Genomic DNA, 14892 nt, shown 5'->3' with positions numbered 1-14892 from the left:
ATAAGAACCATAGCAATACTTTATTTGGCCTTAGCTTGATTCACCTACAGAGGGATTAAGTCCATTACATAAAATGTCCATAGTAATTTTGTCGTTGTTGGCAGGCATGCATGATGGTCTTTAAATACATACTATTTCTTCTTACAACTTGAAAGGCTTCCTTCAAACATTTACTATTAAATAAATTAAATGTGTTTTTTATGAGTTTTGTAAACCATGTGTTTAGCTACAGTCAATAGTTTTTGAGATTTTTTTAACAAAGAATTGCTGAGCTGGTTTCAAAGAAATGATAAAAACCTTCTCAAAGTTTTCAGACATATTAATAGATACATAAACTATGATTTGTAATTAATGGCTAATTTATTGCTGCTTCCCAACTTATAGCTGTGATTCGCCTTGTCATAAAAATGATTTCTTGCCAATATAAATAAAAAATAACATATATTATGTGTATAAATTATGTCTTTCAGTAGTTCACCTATATTTTACTCCCTGATTTGAATTTTGAAATAGACCGCTTTGAGCCATTGTATACTATAGGAAATTTAATCCAGCTTTTTAGTTAATAAATGTGTTATATAACACTGGATGGTACAGGAATATTTAAATCTTTAATGAAGTAGGTATTAAGTATGACAAGTATGGTCAAATTTGATCTATGTACATATGGTAGTATATGGTTGTCAGTTGGTTTCCTTGTGTTCAGATTGACTAAACGTTTCTATGACTAAAACTTGCGAAGATCCACACTAGAATTTCAAAACTGTTTACCCTTTTTGAAACATACACACTGTTTAGATGGTTTTCTGTACACTTGCATTGTGACCTTATCTCAGCTTTAACATTTTGACCTTTGCCTCAGCCTCAACTCTTCCAGTGTCTATTCCTACAATGACAAAGGTGTTGAAATATATTAAAAATATTTTAACTTTTCAACCTTAAGATTACTGTATGAAGTGTCTTTATATTGATTTGATACTTGTTTAGTCGGGACAATTAAATTAGGTAAGCTTTATATAGTAAATCTAAGATGATCAGTTGAATCCAATAAATGACCATACATTTTAGAGTAAAAAGGCAAGTAAAATACTAAATACTTATTCAGTGATGATGTAATTGTAAAATAATACACCTTTTCATGAAAATATGGTAATATGATTGTGTCAGAAGATAGTCATCTTGGTGTCATATCATAAAAGGTTCCTAATTCTATCATGAATTTGTCAACAGAATTTACTTGAGTTTTCTTAGCTTAGTGCATGTGTTTTCTGCTGTGCAGAAATACTGACTTCCCTTTATTCAGAAGAAAGGTCATTCCTTTAACAGAAAGAAAGGTCATACCAATATTAGGAAAGGTACATTAATTGTCAAGAAAGGTCAAACCATTAATAGGAAAAGGTGTATTAATGGGAAGAAAGCTTTTACCAAACTTCCTGGTCAGAAGCTCAGACTTGTCTTCTACAACCAATCATGTACTTAAAAGTAAACTGTTTGGAAGAGGAAGACAGTTACTATCCATTGGTGTTATCTGTTCTATAGTGAAAGGTTGGTTATATGGACTTATTGGTCAAGCAGAGATTCTGTAGAACTTGATTAAACTTGCTTACCTGGATTAAAAGGATTTGAAAGCCAAATTTTAAGCAATTTTAAACTAATTTGCCTTCTCAAGTAGAGAAAATATGGTGAAAATTTGCTCTCTATATCTGCATTTGAACTTGGAGTTCACAGTTAATATTTTAGGTCACACTTACTTTAGTTATCATAATCACCTGAACAAGGTATTGAAGGACATATTCAAAACTAACCTTTTAAAGAAGGGATTGACCTTTTTTTTTTAAATGTCTTACAAAGTTTTGATTTTGATTATTACAACATTAAGACCCTCAAGCTCAAACTGTTTAATGTTAAGGATGGAACTGTCACATTGCTTCAACTAAATTGTTTTTTTTTTTAAGCAAAGTCATTATTGGCCATAGCTGAGCTCAGTCCTGTATTTAAGTAAGGAGTTTGAAGGGATTAAAAAATATTGGTTGATTAAAACTGATAAGTTTGACAAATTCTTCTGTGTGTGCAATGTATATATGTTTGCATTTTGTTTGATTTCTCATGATGAGGGCATCAGGGAAGATTAGTTATATAGCTAACTGTGTAACCCTCTTAAAATAAAGTATTGTTGTTGTTGTTGTTGTGCTAAAACATTGTTTATTGGAATGCAACTATTTACAGCTTGTTTTGATACACTCATCAGGGACACACTATGTATTTTTTCAAAAGGGGAGGGGGGGCTAATTTTAGAAGAAAATGTTTTAGATTTTATTTGAACAATATTATTCAAAACATCATATTATATCATGAGATTTTATTTTTTGCTGATTAAAAGGGGTTTTAGCCTGCTCTACAACCTATTCTGGATTTGCAACTGCCAATGAAAGGCATTGGTCTGATAAGTTGCATCTAATTTACACGATTATATTGTGGTGGTTCCCAAAAAATATGTTCTTGTGTGGTGATGTCATCATGTATTTTGCTTCATGTTATCACAAAAACGAAGAGGAAAAGTAGGAAATCTGGAAAGTAAAAAACTGGCTAACAGAGAGAACGTAAATCATGCACACATTGGTCTACAAAGAATGGGCAGAAATAATTAATCACATTGTTAATGCAAAATGGTATATTTTAGTAAGTTAGGAGGGGAATCTTCCAGCAAATTGACATTATTTAATGGTAAAGAACAATGGCAGATACCAGGGGTTGGGTTGAGGAGGTCTTTGGATTGGAACCCCATATTTTTGGACAATCAATGCATTTGAATTGGGACGTATAGTTGGCACCTCCCTTTATCTTGGGTTGGGGACGTGTATAGTTGGAAACCCCCTTTTAAAAATGGCTAGGTCCACCCCTGAAGAATAATAAATGCAGGTAATGACCAATTAGATTTATGGCTTGATGGTGTTAATACAATTATATAGTTCTCATCACATCTTTTGTCAAATTAGCCTATTATAAATCAGTGTTAAAGCAGTGGTTATAATCTGACCAGTCAACATTTCTATAATGAGCAGATTGTCTGAATCAAGCAGTAATACTTACACCTCTTATATATATATATACATGTATATTCTTTGTTCTACTAAGGTTGACAAAATTTTAGATATTTAAATAAATTTGCTAATGAGACAATTTTACCAGAGACCAAATGACATACAAACTTAACATTTATAGGTCACTGTACGGCCTCAATTCAAATATATGTGTTTTGCAGAAATGAGAACACATGTGAATGTTTGTAACATTTTTGAAATAAACATTAAGATTTGCCAAACTGCTTTGTGTTTAAGTTGATAAGGAAAGTTAACTTAAAATGTTTATCATATAAATGTTGATAAGCTTCCAGGTGATGAAAATATTTCTCAATTAATACCAACCATTTTACAACTAATTAATAATAGTGGTGTGCTTTGGGATTGATAAATGGAAATATAAAGGTTGTTTTTATGACACCGTCTGTGGTCATTAATGCTCAGAAAAGGTTAAGGTTATTTAAGTACTGGTCTTTTTATTTGAAAAATATTTATTAAAGAAATCTGATTTAGTTTATTAAAGAAATAGCACTGAAACACATGTAAGTGAAAGACTGTAAAGGTTTTAAATATGTTTATTTGCTCATTTTTTTTTTCTCTTAAAATTTTTTTCAAACCTTAACAATTTTTATGTTTATATTTTAAAATTCTTGTGAACAAGATAATTTAAAAGTAAGAATGGCTGAATGATGAATTTAACTACTTTCAAGGGTTTTAATCTAAAATTGCTTTTTTTCCCCCTTCTTGTTTTTAAAAAAAACATTTGCATTTTAACATCGTACAAATGTGGAACCATTTGATATAAAGATTGCTTATTGTTGAAGGCCTTATGGTGACCTATAGTTTATGATAGTTGAGTTTTGGTGGAGAGTTGTTTCATTGGCAATTACACTATATCTTCTTATTTTTATAACTGAAACTTTTGGGTTTTAAGTTGAGCTTTCTTTGTTTTTTTGATTTTTCATATTTATTTATTTTTTTTACCAAAAATGAACAACAACTTCATTGTAAATTGTCATTGCTTCTTTGATCTGGAGCTTAAATAATTAGATAAAGGTAATCATGGCCATGGTACATGTACTAGGTACTAGGTGATTATAATGTTAGGGCTAACCATTTCAAGTCTTGGTGCATGTTATAGATGATTTTTCTTTTTCTTTCAAGATGCTGCTTCAATAGAGAACAGCATCTACTCCCTTAATATATAAAGAGCGCATTTGTTTCTAACCTAAACGATGTAAACGATTACACGCGTAGTCGTTTAATCCATTTGTTTCTTACAGTTTTTGGTCAACGTTGACATCGTTCACATAAACGATGTACGCGCAAAATAGTGGCGTAGTCGTTGATCGTTTATCGTTGAGACGTGTAAACGATACATTTGTTTCTGCATCTGTCGTTTAAATAATTACGAGCACGTGTTGTTTTCATAAAGTCCTGGTTATTTATTTCCCGCACTTTTACCTGTTTGTTTACAGTGCGTGAGTGTAATCTATTTCTGTCTGACTACGCGGGGTCGATAAAGTTTATAAACGATGTTTTTGTTTCTAGCAGCTTAACGTTTACTAAACGATAGTCATCGATGACAAAATTTCGGGTTAGAAACAAATGCACTCAAAATAACTTAAAGAATAATATGGTATTTTTTTAATCCTGAAATACTTGTCAAATGTTATAGCCTCACTATGCATCAAAACATTTCTTCAGACCAGATCAATGCTGATTCTCAATTGAATGTAAAATGATACATGATTTACATGTACATTTACTTTTTACCAACATATCTTACAAGGTAGAATATTCATGTTCATCATTAATGTCCCCAGAGGCAGTACCTTGATTAACTTCAAAAGGGGGCACTTGCTAAGATTTACAAATCAGTCACAGGTTAAAAAAAGTATGGCGTCTTGTCAGTGCTATTTACCTCCAAAGAGGAATTCAGAGGATATAAACTCTGTTAGATCAATCACAACACTTAAACCATAGTAAATGTAGAAAAAATTGCATTTTAATAACCTGATATTCAGGGGAGATAAGCCATTTTAGCATTAAACAACAAAGAATCCAATATTGTGCTTAAATATTATTGAAATTCAACAAAGACGTTATAAACGTCCTAAACTTTCACAGGTGTTGCATATAAATATTCATCTGTTATTGAATTCAATTGAAAAAAGTCATTGGTTCGTATGATGTGCATTTGAAGATAAATTCCAAATGGAAGGTATCTTGAACAAAATATTGTCGTACAAGTTAACGGGAGTCGTTTGGTACAGGTATCAGCTGTTTACAGGTAGGTTTGACAAACTCAAATGGAATCATAGCTGTAATCATAAGTTACATATAATGTTTTTTTTCTCTCTTTTCCTTCTCTTGCAGAATACATTATTGTCACTCAAACAAAATACAAATGGTTGTTAGTACATTGAAGGTAGTTTTTCATTGTTAATAGGAAAAAAAGACTAACTAATGTATTGAATTATAAGGTATAAAGTTCATCATCAATACTGATTGGTTTTTTGTAAAATCTATTAAAAGAACCTTGTGGGTGTTACTGGGAATTATAGTGCAGGTTGAACCAGATTATACTGTAATATTGCCCAACCTTCAACCTGCATGACATTCATTTTAGTTCAATTATTTTGGGAGTAAATGTTGGTAATGACTCTAATGGGGAGTACATTTTCAAACAGCTAAACAGGCATAACTGTGGGTTCTTATTGTACCACAGCCTATTAGAGTGCTGAAATGGATTCTTCTGGTCAGTCTGTCTGTTTTGTTTATCCACTCATATTTCAGTCACACTTTTCTCAGGCGCTACTGAACAGAATAACTTCATATTTGGTCTACAGCTTGATAATGATGTGTTGTAGTATATGAGGACTTCAGATCTATATAAAAGATACTTACTTTTTGTTTGTTAATACTTATATCAGTGGGGTTACACTTAGCATAACAATGCTTGCCTTCTTGTTACATTTTACATAGACTAACAAATGTCCATTAGAAAGGTGTTAAGCATAGCTGCAAATGTTCTTTGCACCAAGAGACACATGTATTTATGCAGACATAGCTGCATATGTATCCAACCTGTACAGCAAAATTGGTGATAGGGTTTCCTTTGGCAAGAGAAGAGTAAGTACTTCCTGTTATCTGCTGTATGGCGGGTTGTTGTCTCATTGACATGCTCTTCATTTCCATTATCAATTTTATTCATTATTCAGATGGCAAAGTAATACCAAGTAATTAAATTTAAGAAGCAATATTCTTTGAAATTTGGTACAGAATATGTAACAAACAAGGTTTGAACCATGCTGCCAAAATGAGAATTATGACTTAGGCCAACTAAAATTAATTAGTAGATTTTCATCCAAATTTTTGAAAAACATGGGGCGGGTGGGAGGATTTTATTTTTTAAATTTTATTTCAGATGAAACCCTTGTCACAAGTTCTTCATACCGCAGGGTATATGCTAGTGGAAAACAAGCTTGTATAATGTATATACATGTTGTATAAGGAATCTGACACTATTTTTTAAACTCTTAAATAAAAATCCCTGATTGGCAACCACTGTTATACATGTAATTGCCGCTTTAGAAACCTATTTATAGTATACATCAAAGGGAAGAGAAATGCTCTCTTCAGTTGGACTAGACCTACACCAAATGTATTTTGCTTTCTAAGCAATGGTTTGTAGTCCACATAAAATCAATAAAATGTATTGGTACAATTGTATGCAACACAAGTATTATGAGTACAAAATAAAATGTAAACTCAGTGTGGAAAGTAATTATGTGATGTGAAACATGAACTTAACCAAAAAGTAGTTTTTTAATGACTAAATTGAGGGTATTGGGACAGTTACAGAGGGTGTTTGCTGTTTGTCAACAAAAACAACAGCCATGGGTAAATATAAGGGAATTAAAATGCGTGTTTGTCGACTTTTTTTTCTCGGTAGATGTTGTCATAATAGAGCAGCAGAATATGTCGACTCAATTATATCGTTATTAGATTACTCGGAGAAATACAAAAACGAAATTTGAAACAGGAAGTGTTGAATGAAACGAAATCATCGATGGTTCCCGGTAACGGACAAGATAAAATCCGGAAATCGTATTTTTGTTAAATAAAAAAAATCGGGGCGGGACGATTTCAGAGGGGCGGGCGGGGATGAAAATCTAGCAATTAATTTTAATTGGCCTTATATGGTTTCACCATGTCAGACATGTGTCTTTTTTTGTGAAGAAATGGTGGTTTCACACCATATACTTCACAATTGGATTGGTTTCAAAAGCTATTTGGTCCAGTAAAACATTCTTCTCAACTGGACTAGACTCTTTTTTACAGGACATTTAAATTTATAATTTGAACAAAATTTAAAAACCTTCCTTGTATTTATAGGATTTTAATGAAAATTCCATTGTAATTATGTTTTAATCAAAATAAAATAATCTTGATGTTTCACATCTATCACATAAACATGGAAGATTTTAACCATCTTGTCTTGATATGGTAAAATGAAACTTTAAATATGACTATTGTGTTGAGAAAAGATGTTTTAATCTTTCTTTTGTAATCTTTCCTTGTATCACTTTGAGTCATCATTTAAAAGATTTTGTTACCTATTTAGCCAAAAATGCCATTGACAATTTGTATGCGTGTTTACCTTGACAGTATTTTAGGTGTATTTTTTCTGCTTTACTATTCAGATAAAGTGACAAGTATTTTATAAATGTGTAATTTATTTCTTGTCTGTGTTAGTACATGGACAGGATGCTTTCCTTAAAGTGGTAATTACATCCTATAAAATCTACGAGTTATTTCTTGTCAAAATGTATTGTAAACTTGAAGTTCTAATCTGTCAGGCATACTTTTTTCTCATGCCCTCCCATATAAGTAGCATGGTCATTTGTTGCCCCCATTACTGTCTAACCAACAGGTTCTAATAAGTATCTCAAGTAATTTGGCCTTATTGTATTGTTTAATAATAACAAAAATAGGGGGGATATAACACATTACTGTAAGCCAATTAACACAAACTTTGTTTCAGATTGAAATATGACCATTTATATTTGGTCATTAAGTACTAATTTAGGTACAGCACTTGAAGGGGTTGGAGGTTGAGGGGTTATTTTTTACTATTGAACATATTTATATTGTGTCATTAGATCAAGTTTATTTGTTCAGTGTATGTTTACTGGTTTTGTTAATATGTCTTTCTGTTGAAGTTTTCAATTGATATTTTATAGTGTCTTTCTATGTTGTAAAGTCATACTACGGTTTCAGGTTGAGTGAGGCTTGGTGCCTGTTAAAATGTTTTAAACTCGCTGCATTTGTTTGCAACTGTCTTAAGACAGGACCTATTGTTCATTGGTTATCATTTGTCGATGTGGTTCTTAAAGAGTTCCTCGTTTCTTGTTTTTCTTATATAGATTATACAGTGGGTTTTCCTTTTTGAATGATTTTACACTAGTCATTTTGAGGGCACTTAAAGGTTGCTGTTCTTAGTGTGACCCAAGGCTCTATGTTGAAGGCTGTACTTTAATCTATCATGGTTTACTTTTACAAATTGTGACTTGGATGGAGAGATATCTCATTGGCACTCAAACCACATATTCTTGTATCTATATAAGGAAATCATTAATTCATTAATTTTGAAACAGTTGAACTAGCTAATGTCAGAATTCCTACAAATCAAATTTCTCTAATCAGAATTAATGTTAAAGGTCCTTATGCCCCTTAAATAAGCCCTGCACAAAAAATCAAATGTTATTCTCCCTGACTGTAACTGTATCCCGATTCTATTTATAGCAGTATCTAAACAAATTCTGTAAAGATTATTAAATCATAGCCAATTACAAAATGTGTATATAAATTATATCTTATTTATTTACATTTTCTTAAGTGTGTGTTGAAATGTGACTAGTTGTGTGTTATAAACTATGATTATACATCAAGTGTAGTAATTTACATGACGGTTATGTCTGATCAATTTCAACAGGGCTATTGATGCGTTTACAAGCTGTAATTTTTCTCACCTTAATCGCCATTATCATAAATGAAGTGTTTTTTTCAAAACAGCTTGACAAGTTACAATTTACATTGGTCATGGTCGCTTGACTTTTAAAATCCTTAAAATATCTTTGCTGCCGCATGGATTAACATGATTATACTCTAATAGGTTTCATCCAAAGAAACATACAACTTGTAATTAAATCAAACTTTTGAAATCAGTTTTAAAATCTTGTTAGTATTCCTAAGCATGTAACAAAATTTAAAGTTGTATGCAAGTTAGATCTTGGTAAATTTAATTTGAATTTATTTGGTTAGTTCTCTAAAGGCTTATTGACTACGCACGTCATCATAAATGCTGTTTCCTGAAGCCTTTCAGTTCTACATCTTTAATATCTTGTAAAGCAAGACTAGTCGTATTACAATTTTTTTTTTCTGAAGGAATTAAATGTCTGAAGTTTTTATAAATATATAAAAAAAACACATTATGACGTCTTAAATGGAATCGTGGAACAATGGTTTTGACATTTAATTACATATCTGTTTATATGGATTCTCAAAAGAACAATTTATTGATATGACAGTGCTGATACAACAAGATAAAACATTTATACACTAATTATACCTTATATAAGTATCCTGCATTTTGATTGGTTGATATCTAGTGTATTTTTGGTGATCAGCAACATAATTATGCTGTGATATTAAACCCTAATGTTGTAGCATTTCTCCACAGCCATCCGAATTGTGTCAAATAGAATCAAAGAATACCTTATAAATTTAGCCATTCTTTGACAAGCATGAATACCATGAAGAAGAAACTAATGTCAACAATAATGTCATCTTAACTACAAACAATGATGCTCTTGAAAAGGAGTGAAATAATTCCATAAAACGTACTATGAAAGTTAATTTATTCAATTACAACTCCTTTCAGAACCACCAAACATCGATGTATCTAAGTCACTCAAAAGTAACCTCATTTTATTTCTAAGGTTACCTTATTCATCTTAATTAATCAACTTAATGTTTTAAAAAGATAATGAACAACCTTTAATATTTTGTAAATAAAATTTTCATTAATTGTGTATTGCAATTACCATGTACAGGCCAGGAAAAGCCATGTATATCAATATTTCTTTACCACTACAACTGTCTTATAAAATACAAAACTGAAAAGCAATATTTGGCATAGGTGGGTCCAGAAGGGGGTCTTGGAGGTGGGCCCCCTTTTGAGGAAAATATTTTGTTGCTTTTTTAGGGAATCACTTTAGCATGACTGGAGTTGCCCCCTCCCTTTTAGGTCAGTCAATGGGTCCCCCCCCCTATAAAAAGTTCTAGATCTGCACTGTATAGGTCAGTGTGATCTTTTTTACACCCTAGAGGGATAAAATGTTTTATATTCATGTCCAATCCTTAGAAACCTACAGTAGTGTATTAATGATTTTCATTACAACAGTTTTCTAGCAGAGAATATCACATTATTGAAGCAAAAATTGAGTCACTATAACCTACTTTGCACTCATGAATAGGTTTGGTTTTGCTAAAATTTTCACTCACCATTGCAGTCATCCAATTAAATACAACATTTGAGTAAGTATGACTGGTTACCTTGATAATTATTTTAATTTATCTTCTGGTGTTGTTTAAGATGTTTTTTGGTAATATTTGAATGAGCTTCTGATAGCTTTGGAACAGGAGCGCACCATTATTTGAAAATGTGTAATAGTTTAGACTTGAAGAGTATCAATTACAAAAAATAAAAACTTCTCAAAAATAGTTGATTGGTACTGTATGTTACAACATTTAAAAGTAATCATTGAACATTGAATGATGTAAGAGCTACAGTATGTCTATATATGTAACTTTCAGTAGACCATTGACCAAGCTCTTCACTATAAGGGTTTCAGCCTTGTGAAGTTATCAAAAATGAGTCCTTGGCTGTTAAAAGTACTTGACTTTTTTATAGATGTAAATAATAGGTCTTTCCAATAAACAACATTAGTAATGGATAATCTATGAAATTTAAATGTAAATGCATGTAGTAAATTCAGTGGTTAAGGAATATTAATAACTTTGTTAAAAGGCGATACTGAAGTTTCACTTGTTATAAATAGGCATAAATCATTTAAAAGTTCATGTGCTAAGATTTCGAATCAGTCAGGATTTTAACTGATTTCATTTGTACTTTATATCAGTGAATTGCAGTACATGTGTCTGTCTATATACAAAAAAGTAACAACAAAAAACATATAGAGATCTACATTAGTTCTATGAAAACAGATACAGGAAATTTATTTACTATTTGTCAAATTGTAAATAGCCTTAAGTAAAGACAAAGTTTTGAACCAATTAAAAACACTATAACTGCCATCAATACTAAGTTTGGAGGGAAATATCCGCTAGCTAAATGAATGTCAGTGGCCTTGAAATGGAGGGAAACACCAACTAGCTAAATGAATGTCAGTGGCCTAATAATGGAGGAAAACACAGACTGGCTAAATAAAGGTTATTGGCCATGTAATGGATTGAAACACCAACTGACTTAATGAACGTCATTGGCCTTGTGATTGAGGGAAACGCCAACAAGCTAAATGAATGTCAGTGGCCTAATAATGGAGGAAAACCCCAACTAACTTAATGAATGTCAGTGGCCTTGAAATGGAGGGAAACACCAACTAGCTAAATGAATGTCAGTGGCCTAATAATGGAGGAAAACACAGACTGGCTAAATAAAGGTTATTGGCCATGTAATGGATTGAAACACCAACTGACTTAATGAACGTCATTGGCCTTGATATTGAGAGAAACACCAACTAGCTAAATGAATATCAGTTGCCTTGTAATTGAGGAAAACACCGACTAGCTAATTGAATGCTATTGGCCTGATAATAGAGGAAAACACTGACTAGCAAAATGAATGTCATTGGCCTTGAAATGGAGGAAAACACCAACTTACTTAATAATGAATGCCATTGGCCTTGAAATGGAGGGAAACACCAACTAGCTAAATGAATGTCAGTGGCCTTGTAATGGAGGAAACTGTAAATGTTATTGGCCATGTTATTGAGGGAAACACCAACTAACAAAATGAATGTCAGTCAGGCGTGTAGCTCCCTATACGCTAACACAACACGCAGTTGCGTGCACATCGATTCAGCATGCAAAAAAAAAAATGGCAAAATAAAAATTTTTAGATTAAATGATAAAGGAAACACCTATGTTGTCACTTTTTAATTGATGAAATATCATTAAATAACGGCATTTGGTTTCAAAATAAAAGTGTTATTGGAGATTATGACAAAATCGAACAGCAACTTGTATCTTTTACAAGATTTGAATTTGTAATACTCAGTCTAAGACATGTAGTTTTTGGAGCACATTTTACAGTGTACGGTTCATCGGTTTGGAATGAGATGTACCAATCGGCATTAGAATTATCAGAACCCTTCGATATCGTTGAAAATATGCCGAGGCGATGTGGTCGACAGACTACCAGAGCCAATCACCCTGTAAACACGCCAAAACAGTATTGGAAAGTCTCATTATTTTTTGCGTATGTTGAAAACAAATGTATGATCAACAATGAACGACTACAGTCACTAGCATTGCTGCATATTCATTGGTATTTCAGTGTGAATATTGACAATTAAAGTAATAGAGAAGTTTGTTTCTGCCTTGACCCGAAGAGCAGATTTTGGACAATTTTGAGTAAATTCTGTATCACAAATATGTGTTGTTTATGTATTACTCTATTCAGAAGATTTTTTAATAGTTTTACATTCATAATTTTTTTATAAGTCCTATCTACATATAGCTCCTCTTTTAACCGTCCTATGACAGAAAACTGGAAAAGAAAACATTTTTCTGCATAAAAGGGTCCCAAAAATTTTTTAGTTGCTTGCACATTGTTTCTTTCTAGCTACGCCCCTGTCAGTGGCCATGTAATGGAGGGAAATACCAATTAGCTAATTGAAAGTCATTGGCCTTGTAATGTAGGGAAACACCAACAAGCTAAATGAATGCCATTGGCCTTGTAATGGAGGGAAATACCCATTAGCTAATTGAAAGTCATTGGCCTTGTAATGTAGGGAAACACCAACAAGCTAAATGAATGCCATTGGCCTTGTAATGGAGGGTACACTAGCAAACTAAATAAATGTCATTCGCCTTATAATGGAGGGAAACTGTTAAAACACCAACAAGCTAAATGAATGGCACTAACTTTATAATGAAGGGGACACCACAGGCCTTGTAATAAAGAGGACACCAACAAGCTAAATGAATGGCACTAGCTTTATAATGAAGGGACACCACAGGCCTTGTAATAAAGAGGACACCAACAAGCTAAATGAATGCCACTAACTTTATAATGAAGGGGACACCACAGGCCTTGTAATAAAGAGGACACTAACAAGCTAAATGAATGCCACTATCTTTATAATGAAGGGGACACCACAGGCCTTGTAATGAAGAGGACACCAACAAGCTAAATGAATGCCACTAACTTTATAATGAAGGGGACACCACAGGCCTTGAAATAAAGAGGACACCAACAAGCTAAATGAATGCCACTAGCTTTATAATGAAGGGAACACCACAGGCCTTGTAATAATTAAGACACCAACACGCTAAATGAATGCCACTAGCTTTATAATGAAGGGAACACCACAGGCCTTGTAATAATTAAGACACCAACAAGATAAATTAATGTCACTGCCTTTATAATGGAGGGGACACCAACAAGCTAAATGAATGCCACTAGGTTTATAATGAAGGGGACACCACAGGCCTTGTAATAAAGAGGACACCAACAAGCTAAATGAATGGCACTAGCTTTATAATGAAGGGGACACCACAGGCCTTGTAATAAAGAGGACACCAACAAGCTAAATGAATGCCACTAGGTTTATAATGAAGGGGACACCACAGGCCTTGTAATAAAGAGGACACCAACAAGCTAAATGAATGGCACTAGCTTTATAATGAAGGGGACACCACAGGCCTTGTAATAAAGAGGACACCAACAAGCTAAATGAATGCCACTAACTTTATAATGGAGGGGACACCACAGGCCTTGTAATAAAGAGGACACTAACAAGCTAAATGAATGCCACTATCTTTATAATGAAGGGGACACCACAGGCCTTGTAATGAAGAGGACACCAACAAGCTAAATGAATGCCACTAACTTTATAATGAAGGGGACACCACAGGCCTTGAAATAAAGAGGACACCAACAAGCTAAATGAATGCCACTAGCTTTATAATGAAGGGAACACCACAGGCCTTGTAATAATTAAGACACCAACACGCTAAATGAATGCCACTAGCTTTATAATGAAGGGAACACCACAGGCCTTGTAATAATTAAGACACCAACAAGATAAATTAATGTCACTGCCTTTATAATGGAGGGAACACCACAGGCCTTGTAATAATTAAGACACCAACAAGATAAATTAATGTCACTGCCTTTATAATGGAGGGGACACCAACAAGCTAAATGAATGTCACTTGCTTTGTAACGAATGGAACACCACGGGGCCTTGTAATAATTAAGACACCAACAAGCTAAATTAATGTCACTGCCTTTATAATGGAGGGGACACCAACAAGCTAAAGGAATGTCATTGGCCTTGTAATGAATCCCAAAACATGCCCTCGTCTAACCCAGGTAGTATACCTATACTTGATGAATAAGTTATCTGTACTTAGTAAAGTTTAGGACAGTCTGGCACCTTATATTTCAATGCTAAAACTACCTGGATGATTGAGACATAGCATATCTGTATGAAAA

At 32.9% G+C, this 14892-nt stretch overlaps 1 protein-coding gene and 1 long non-coding RNA gene across 4 annotated transcripts in view; one reads left to right on the top strand and one right to left on the bottom strand.

Annotated features, from left to right (window-relative positions):
• LOC143071239 (vitamin D3 receptor-like) overlaps positions 1-14892 on the top strand; it is a 148699-nt gene that overhangs the window by 68982 nt on the left and 64825 nt on the right. The window lies entirely within an intron of this gene.
• Positions 596-14892, bottom strand: part of LOC143071242 (uncharacterized) — a 53076-nt gene continuing 38779 nt past the window's right edge. The window contains exon 5 of the long non-coding RNA XR_012976831.1: positions 596-886. This is a non-coding gene — a long non-coding RNA (uncharacterized LOC143071242). The remainder of the gene's footprint in view (positions 887-14892) is intronic.

Source organism: Mytilus galloprovincialis, chromosome 4, assembly GCF_965363235.1.
Source record: "Mytilus galloprovincialis chromosome 4, xbMytGall1.hap1.1, whole genome shotgun sequence".
NCBI classification, from domain to species: Eukaryota; Metazoa; Mollusca; class Bivalvia; order Mytilida; family Mytilidae; genus Mytilus; species Mytilus galloprovincialis.
Note: the sequence above shows the minus strand (reverse complement) of the source record. Positions and strands in the feature narration are given on the sequence as shown.